General features: G+C 48.0%; 2 long non-coding RNA genes across 2 annotated transcripts; one reads left to right on the top strand and one right to left on the bottom strand.

Annotated features, from left to right (window-relative positions):
• Positions 1 to 201: 201 nt before the first annotated feature.
• On the bottom strand, positions 202 to 3,179 carry LOC135293321 (uncharacterized). Its single transcript, XR_010355410.1, has 3 exons — positions 3,047 to 3,179; positions 2,091 to 2,226; positions 202 to 760 (listed from the first exon to the last, which is right to left on the bottom strand). It is a non-coding gene; the product is annotated as an uncharacterized LOC135293321 (long non-coding RNA).
• Positions 1,178 to 8,200, top strand: LOC135293322 (uncharacterized). The gene is made up of 3 exons (XR_010355411.1): positions 1,178 to 1,599; positions 4,084 to 4,192; positions 7,046 to 8,200. It is a non-coding gene; the product is annotated as an uncharacterized LOC135293322 (long non-coding RNA).
• The last annotated feature ends 809 nt before the right edge of the window (positions 8,201 to 9,009 follow it).

Below are 9,009 nucleotides of genomic sequence, written 5' to 3'. Positions count from 1 at the left end.
GGTCCCCTGGGGTTCAGTGTCACCCTCGGAGGGTCGCCCTGGCACCGCCACCGAGGGATTTGTGTCCCGTTGTCCCGCACTGAGAGCTCCGGCAGCCCGCGGTGTGCTCGCTTCTCTCTGTGTGTGTGAGTGACCCTGTGGGGACAGCGCGGGGTGACACTCGGGGCTGTGGCACAGCGGGCTGTGACTGACACGGTGTGCTCTGTGTGTGTGTTTGTGTGTGTCTGTGTGTGTGCTCGGGGTGGGAGATGGGAAAGGTGGAGGGGAAATCAGGCGGATAATGATTTTGGTTATGGGGAGAAATGCATTAGTTTGAGGCGGACGTGGGCGAATTCATCCCCGGCGTGACATCGCTGAGCTCCCGGAGCCAGCAGCGGGGAGTCATTTTACCCAGGAAAATAAAGAGCCACGCTACCCTCATTTGTCAAGCGCAGCACAAAGCGAAGATGTGAAGAGCCGTGCCTGGGGTGGGGGCTGAAGGGGTCTGCACGTTTTGGGAACACTTCACACCTACAGTGTTGGGGCTTCCTGGAGTAAAGCCCTGCCTGTGCTCTTCTTCCGCTGGGTAATAATCAGGCAGCTAGTTAGCAGACAGATGCTAAACCTGCTCTTACTGCGTTTAGCATTTCAGAATAATGAATAGATTTGCAAATGATGTTTCAAGGCTGCTTCTTCTTCAAACAATGGCATTGCTAATATTCCCAGATCCTTTGACTTTGCAATTGTCATTTCCAGACAGTAAAATGTTGCAGTTCTCTTTCTGGAAGAGGCAGAAGGGAAATGGCATTTCTAAGTAATTTCAATAAATGCTTTCTATAGGGAAAAGTATATGCTGATAAGCTACTCGCCTAAACTCACAGGTGAGTTGTGCTGCTCTGGTTCCACACCGTGGAACCTGGGAGGTTCCCTCCTCACTCCCACGGATTAATTTCTTCCCTGGTGGGCTTTTACCCCAGTGCTGACAAGCTCAGACTCTGGTCCTGTGACCACGAACCAAGGCTGCTGGCCTGAAATTTGCTTGAATTCTTACGTATTCACCCCGAAAACTCTTGAGGAATCTTCCCGCGGGGATTTGAAGGTCACCCTCCCGAAAGCAAAGCGTGGGGCACCGCATCCCGCAGCTGAAAAGGCACCTTGTGGTTTCTAAAACCAGAGCGGGGCTTGCCTCTCGCCTGCGCTGCAGCGCTCCCTCTCCGCTAACCCATCCTTAAACACGGATCTAATCCCGACTGCACCGCAGCGCCGCGAAATCCCACCCCACACACGCGGGGAGCCTCGCCGCCCCTTCAGGCACGATAAACTCCTGATTGCATCCCCGAAGCTCTGACGGGCTGGGCGCGATGGAGAGCGAACGGGGCCGCTTCTCCTCGGGGGGACCCAAACCCAAACCCGGGCTCGCCTCCTGCTCCTCCCGCACACCAGACTCCTGAGGATTCCCCTGGAAGGCGGGAGAGCGCGGCATTCCCGCACCGGGCAGCTCTCCTGCATTGCCCGCAGTGCCTGGCGGAGCAGCGCATCCCATTTTCCCCCCTTTGCCGGGAGCCCCGGCGATGCTTTATCGCGCCTCTGCCAGAGCCAGACGGAAAGGTTGCGGCAAAGGTGGGAGGTGTTAATGATGGGTTGGCGCAAGGCAGTGCTTATCTCTTTAAGAAATGGAAATGAGGTCTAATTAGCATATACTGGTTGCAATTAGCATATAAGTCCCGTTCGGGGACTTGGGGGAAGGAAAAGGACTAGGCAGCAACTTAATGGGATTTTATTAGGCGAAATTAGCCAGCGCTGAACAGTCATAAAAATATCTAAATTATTAGTAGCTCTGGCAATTTATTGTGAGTGCTTCTCGGACATGCTAATGTCTGTTGGGTCTGCGTCATGCGTGCTAATCACAAAAACAAACTGTGGGACAGGAGTAATCTATCTGCTGTACGTTGTTGTGCTATTGTAGGCGCGATGTGACAGCTTTATACGCATGAATATGTGCGTGCGTGGCGTGGTTCGAGGGGAGCCTTTTTGCTAATGCCTTATGAGTTATGTAAATGGGATACGTTCGAGCAAAAATGACGAAGTGGTCTGTACAGAAACAATCTCACCTATAACACAGGCCAGAGGAGAGGAGGCTGAAGCAGGGCTTTTGTTGAAGCAGAATGAAATGCAAACCCCCGATAGTCATGGCAATCACATGCATTCAGAAGCCAGAAGAAAAACCCTTCTGTATAAGATGATGATCTGTAGAGGTAAAAATTATATTTTTAAAAATCAACCTCACTCAAATATATGTGTTTTAACACATCCATGCTTTCCTTAAGCCTCTCACAGGTTAGATGCTCTTTTTAATGAGCACCTTCTACAATATCCACTTAAAGTGAGGTCCAGTTATTGCCTCTCTCCAAACGGGATCAGCTGAGGGTGGATGCTGTGAAAGTGAGGTGATGAAGAATCAACATGTTTAATTTACAATGAAAGGTCAGGCACACTGACCCAAGATGGGATCTGACAGAAAGTTTGCTGCTCAGACAGGAAAAAAAAATCCCCATGATAAGAAAAATGACAAGAGTCTTCCTAAACTTCCTGCTCAGTATTTGAAGATATGAGAGACTCCTGCAAGCCTTTTCTGTTGTACCAATGTGGGCTGGTCTTGCAGAGTCTTGGCTAACCAGCAGGTGTGGGTGCTCTGGCCCTGGGAGTAGGATAACACCAAGGATTATCCTCTTTGTGCTTTTATGAAATGAAGTGGAATTATTCCAAGCATTGCCAGGCCCAGCATGAGCTCTTGACACTTGGTGGTGGCTGTGCTTTCACTGTAAGAAGAAAGAAAAGATAAACAGGAGGAATGTTGTAATGCACCTTTTAGGGTCAGATTCCTTGTGTTAATTTATAAGCAGTGCATAAGTAAGTACCTCCATAAAAGCTTTGTGTCATGTTGGCAAAAGAATCATAGAGGCTAATTTAACAGAAGCTGATAAGTTAAAAAAACAAAACCAAAAGAAATCAACAACAACGACCAAAAAAAAGATAACAGTAATCTTAAATGGTTCATATAGCTCACCTGGCCTCCTATTTTGGAAAAGGATTTGGAACAACTTCTGCATTTCATCTGTTTGATATGTTCAGAGCATGGTGAGTGTCTCTGCAGTGTTGACTGTGGTGCCTGATGAGGAGTCCAATTTACATATTCTCAATTTAATCTAAAGTAGGCGCTAATTGATTACTGCTGAATGTCAGCACGCTCTGATTATCTGCTCAAGATGCTCTGGAAAAGGAAAAAACCCACAACCCCGAGCTGCAAGTGGGAAGGAGGCGTTGGAATTCAGTCTGCCACGTGTGCTGGCTTGGACTGGGGCAGAGTGAATTTTTTCCACAGTAGCTCCTATGGGTGTGTGTTTGGGATTTGAGCTGGATCAGTGCGGGATCACACAGGGGCGTTTCCATCACTGCCGAGCTCACGCAGTCGCAGCCTCTTCTGCTCCTCTCCCCACCCCACCAGCGAGGAGGCTGAGGGTGCACAAGGAGCTGGGAGGGGACACTGCCAGGACAGCTGACCCCAGATGACCCAAGGGATGCTCCAGAGCACGTGGCATCATGACCTGCGTGTGGAGCCGGGGGAAGAGGAAGAAGGGGGGAGGTACATTCAGAGTGGTGGTGTTTGTGTCCCCAAGTCACCACCACACGTGGTGCAGCCCTGCTCTCCTGGGCACGGCTGCCCATGGGAAGCAGGGAATGAATTCCTTGTTTTGCTTTGCTGCCACTCATGGTTTTTGCTTTACCTGTTAAACTGTATTTATCTCAGCCTACGGTTTTTCTGAGTTTTCTCATTTTTACACTTTCAATTCTCTCCCCATCCCAGCACGGGGGGAGTGAGCAACTGGCTGTTATGGTGTGTAGTTGCCATCTGGAGTTAAACCACCCCACCATGGAAAGCCTGTTTGCTCTTTTACCTGGCATTATATAAAGGTTTTAATTATCCAGGCCTGAGGCTGTTGAGTGACTGCGGCTTTGCTGTGTCCTTCCAAAGCAAATGAGACAGATACTGAATTGTCCTTGCTTTCTGACTGACTTTTCTCGAATAAGACATCTCTTCTACAGGGTTTCCTCATCTCCTTCCAACCCTGTCCTTAACAGTTTCAGACTTCAACCCTGAACACCCTTTCCCTGGCTTGGAAGGCACAGAATGAGGTCAGAGAAGGAAGCTCAGGTGGGCATTTAATATTCCATGCTGAATTTCAAGAGACAAGCCATTGAATCTCAGCAGTGTGTGATTCCTGAATCTGGGACTGGGAGGAGAGCATTCTGTAGTTGTTCCTAGCTCTGCGTGCAGTTTGGGCCAAATCTGATATCTTTGAACCACAGACCCCTCTCTCATGGCTGGACAGCCTCTTCTTTGCAGGCAGCAAGGGCCATCTCTCACCACAGACATGTTCAGTGCTTGTCATAAGGAAACCTTGGCTGATGTAACACAACTAAGCACACATTTCCAGACAGGTGCATTACAACTTTTTACTCTCATACTTCCTATGTTATTTTGGGACTCTTTTCTTTTGCTGAGATCTGAGGTTTTGGGGTTGGTTTGTTTGTTTTGGTAAGTCTTCTTGTCTGGGCTCTGAGCCTAGCATTAATTTGTTTGTGTACTTTGGAGCAGGCCTGGTTCTGTACCTGGAGATAGGTATCTATCTATTATTTAAATAAATGCCTACACTCTGCATGTGGAATAAGTCACTATGAGCAGAAATTTTAAATAGGTGAGCTAGATGCAGTGAGAAAATGCTCCCTTACTGTTTTCTTTTTCTTTCCTTTCTGTGCCTGGTTACAATTAAGTAGCAAAATGCTGCTTCTTTGAATCACGGTAGGTTTAATCAACAACACTGTAGCAAGGCCATTTTTTCCTGGCTCAGTCCTGGGGTGTGGGGCTATTTCCCCAGCAGAAGTACCTTCCAGTTTAGATCCTGTCATGCAGAAAGCCTTTTCTTCATGTATGCTCTCCCTCTGTGGTTTCCACCAGAGCTCTGCCCTCCAGCTTTTCCAATTCAGCATTCACTGGATGAACTTGTGTGTTTGGGAAGCTGCCAGGGGATGGGGAGCTAAGGCAGCAGCCAGTGCCGTGTGGAAGTGTTGTGTTTTTTATTTCCTTTGAGCAGTTAATCTCCATTAGATTGCCCAGCTCCTGTTCTGCATCTCTGATACGGATAAAGGTCTTTGTAGCAAATGCTGTCATTAAGAAATTGCCCTTCCTGTTAGTGCTGCTTATTAAGGTCTGAATGCTTGAACACTTCAGATATGTCAAGTAGTGGCTCTAAAACCATTTAATTTTTTTTTTTTTTTTAATTCTGCAGCACTTTGGTTTCCTCCCACAGATGCATTTCTGATTACATTTTGGTCCATCCCAAACACTTACCTGCTTGCTTCCAGCTCCTTCCAGTTTCCCCTGGATGGGGAATCCACCAAAATGGGGAACAACCCATATTGTCCAGTGCCCAGCAGAAGTACTGCTGCATCACAAAGTCCAACAAAGTCAGTGTTTATCCTGTGCAGAGCTGTCCCAAAAATCTCCCCAGTGGTAGGTTTTTGCACCCTGTATCTCACTGCCTGCTCCTGCCCTGCCATTCCTGCTCCCAGCTCCCTGTTACACAGACATGGCCATGGCACTGTACCCTGGATGGCCTGGGAGCTGCCCCCTCTCTTCACTGTGCTGGCCACCAGGGCTGGGCTTTCCACTGGGGAAATGGAATGCAGGAATGCCTCCTACAGCCTTGTCCTTGTCCCCACTCAGCTCACAGCTGAGGAGGGTGAGCCAGCCCTCACAAGGAGGGAACACTTCCACTTTATTGCAGGCTGTGGTCCCCGTCTGTCTTCCAAGTAACCCAAAGCCAACAGCAGGGAGAGCAAGAATGAAAAACAGAGGCTTGGTAGTTTGTCCCAAGCACTTCTCCCTTTCTCTCCCCATCCTCACTCTGCTCCTGCCCTCTGGAGTCACCTGCTCCCAGTGTGGGACCTGTGTCCTCAGAGTGACTCCACAGAAGGAACTGCTGGCCTGGGCAGAGTGGCTGAGTGGCCTGGAGGAGCCCTCGTGCTGCCTCAGCATCCCCAGCTGTGAGCTGCAGGTACAAGTCCCACATCACTGGACACTTCAAACTCAGCAGAAAGGTGCAAGGCATTTTCTGAAGTAATTTGCATACTCTCCTTCTGAATCTTATTCCCCTTCAGCAGGGACATCTAACCAAGCCCTCTGTGGATCAGGGCTCAGCCTTGGCAGGCAGGGGAGGAGCTGCACCTGGCCTGGATGTTCATTCAGGCAGGCAGGTCCTCCTACCTCCCTCCATTTCCTCCCTCTGGCAAGGGAATGAGACACCTCGTGTTCCAAGAGCTGCCCCCAGATTTCCTTCCTTTTCATTTCCCCTTTCATTTCAATCCCTCTTCTCTGTCATTGTCTATCATTTTCCCACTACCCACACACAAGGCTGCCCTTCCCTCAGCCTCCTTAGCCCTCCTGTCTCCCCTTTGGAGTCCCAGCCACCCCACTCCTCCCCGTGCCCAGTGCCTCCCCAAAGTCCCTTTTCCTGTTTGGAGCCCTTTGTTCTTACAGTTGTCTGTCAGCTAGGCCTTCATTTTGAAAGCAAATCAAAGACAGTCTGCTGTGAGAAAATGGAGAAGTGGTGAAATAACTGGGGATAGGAGAAAGCTGGGATTTGAAAAGCCCCATTTTGTTCTCTCTTTCTTTTTCTGGTTTTGGCACAGGTAGTGCCAGAGCTGTAAGCTGTATAAATTCTTCTTTTCTTATTCTAGGAAAGGCCAGTTCCTGTTTTATCACAGAGGAAAATCATTCCAGCAAAAATGGGACCATGCTATATATTTTGATTGTAAAAATGCTGCATTAGAGGAACTCATACAAATTTCAATGCTGAGCTGAAGATTTCAACTAAATACAAGCCAGCAATTGCTGGAAATCATAATTAATAATTAGTTATTATCCTATAACTATCACAATAATTAATGTGCAGTGTTTCGCTTCACTAGTTTTTTTCAAAATATTTGATTATTTCTGCCTTCACAGTGCGAATTTCAGGTGCTGAAAATGAGTTGCTTTGCACCAGTAGATCTCCTGAATATGCAATGAAGAAACCTGCAGCAAGAGCCCCAGCCAAGGCAGGAGATGAGACGGCGAGCTGGGAAACAAAGGTGAAGGAGAGAAGCGATGAAAGCGAAGCGTTCTGTACAATAGCTAAAATACAAACCTCTGGAGACCTCAAGATATTGCATGAACATCAATTTCCACGGCCATTGTCTGAGCGGCGTTAGCGTGCGCGGGACCGCGGCCCCCCTTCCCCTGGGCGAGGGGAGCGTCGTGGCAAATCAGGAAATAGCATAATTGAATCAGCTCCAGCACATGGCAGGGCTTAAAACCCACCCAGAGGAGGCTCTGGGATGACCACACATCCCAGGCTCCTTGGCTGCCTCCCCTGCCAAATTACGTCTGTGGGGAAAGCGAGCGAGGTTTAAGCCGCGGCAGGAGACGGTCCAGCCGTGGATTTCATTAGTGGTCTCTCTGGCCATCTGTGAGACTTTATGGCCAAGAAGCTGCATGAAACTGCTTGCTAGAAACTTCTTTACAGAAAAGATAGCTGGAAACGATGCAAGTCGTGATGCTGTTTACAGAGAGTTTGTTTTGAATTTAGGAATAAAACAAAACACCGGTAGATCTCCACTGAGACAACACACGGGAGCCAGGACATGCTGCTGCAGGTTGGAGAGGTACCATTCCCATTCCTCTCTCCCTTCCCTTTCACCCCCACATAAAAGTTGACAATTAGTTTTTACCGCACATACATGAAGGGAGATACATGCTTTGGCCTCTGTGTGAGAGCAATAATTCTCTTAAATTGATGTGTCAGCGAACTAAAACTCAATTTTTATTTTTTTTTTTGCACGCTGTATTTTGCAGTCAGAGGACCTTCACTAATCGGAATAAAGCAATTTGGCTCCCTGTCATTGCTCACTGAAAACATATGAGCTGGTTGGCACATATGGCCTCCTAGATTTATCAGTGTCTCCCATCTAGTGCATGGGAGGTTCAGGGCTGCAGCTCAGAGAGGAGTGAATTTTTATGAATGCTTTTTCCCCTCCCTGAGAATTCCCAGAGCTAGATTTATTCCTTAGTTTCAGAAATATTTTATTTATTATCCATATCCTATATCTTCTTAAGGTCAAATAAAAGTCATATTTTACATTCTTTTATTTGCATTACTATGTCTTCATGGTTTTGTTCATGGAAATTAAAAGCACAACAATGCAAAATTTTGGAGAATTACTGTTCCCATAGTTCTTCTTTCCCTTTTTTTTTCCTGAGAGTGCTGCAATGTGAGCACACACAGCTGTCCTTCCAGCAGGACCTGTGTAAAATGGATTTGCTGCATCTTGCATGAGGTTCCTGAAGGGCCAGCTGTGGTGTCATGTCTTTGTCATGCTGTCCCCACGGCAGTCCTCACCTCGCTCCCAGCTGAGCTGCTGCCATTTACACTGATGCTGTGCTGGGCTAGATGGGATAGGCATGTTTTAGCAGTCAGCCTTTGCAGCTTGATTACACCAGGATGTGCCCTTTTGCCTCACTGACTCTGTGCCTTGCAGCCCCCACTCTCTTCTCCCACAGCTCCAGGGATTGCTCTTTGCCAGCTCTTGAACTCGTGCTTTAGCCTAGAGGAAATTTTCTCAGCCTTCAGATAATGTGAACCACAAAGCCTTGCTGGGATCCCTCTGCAAACAGCTCCTCACACCTCTGGTTACAGAGGAAAGAGTGTTCTGCATGGGGTATGGCAGGTGCTATTAAAAATTAAATTAAATTAATAAATAAAAAAAAATTAAAAATGCAGTGGGCAATTTACCTCACAGCTGTGCCAAGGAAAATGATTGTGTGGGGTTGTTTGAGTGTCCAGGCAGCTCTTCCAGTGCCTGCCCATGACAGAAGGGCAGCCTAGTCAGGGACAGCCTTCAACGGGGAGGAGGAGTGTGGCTGATTCCCAT

Source organism: Passer domesticus, chromosome 2, assembly GCF_036417665.1.
Source record: "Passer domesticus isolate bPasDom1 chromosome 2, bPasDom1.hap1, whole genome shotgun sequence".
NCBI classification, from domain to species: Eukaryota; Metazoa; Chordata; class Aves; order Passeriformes; family Passeridae; genus Passer; species Passer domesticus.
The sequence above is the reverse complement of the archived record's forward strand: the minus strand, read 5'-3'. Positions and strand labels throughout refer to the sequence as shown.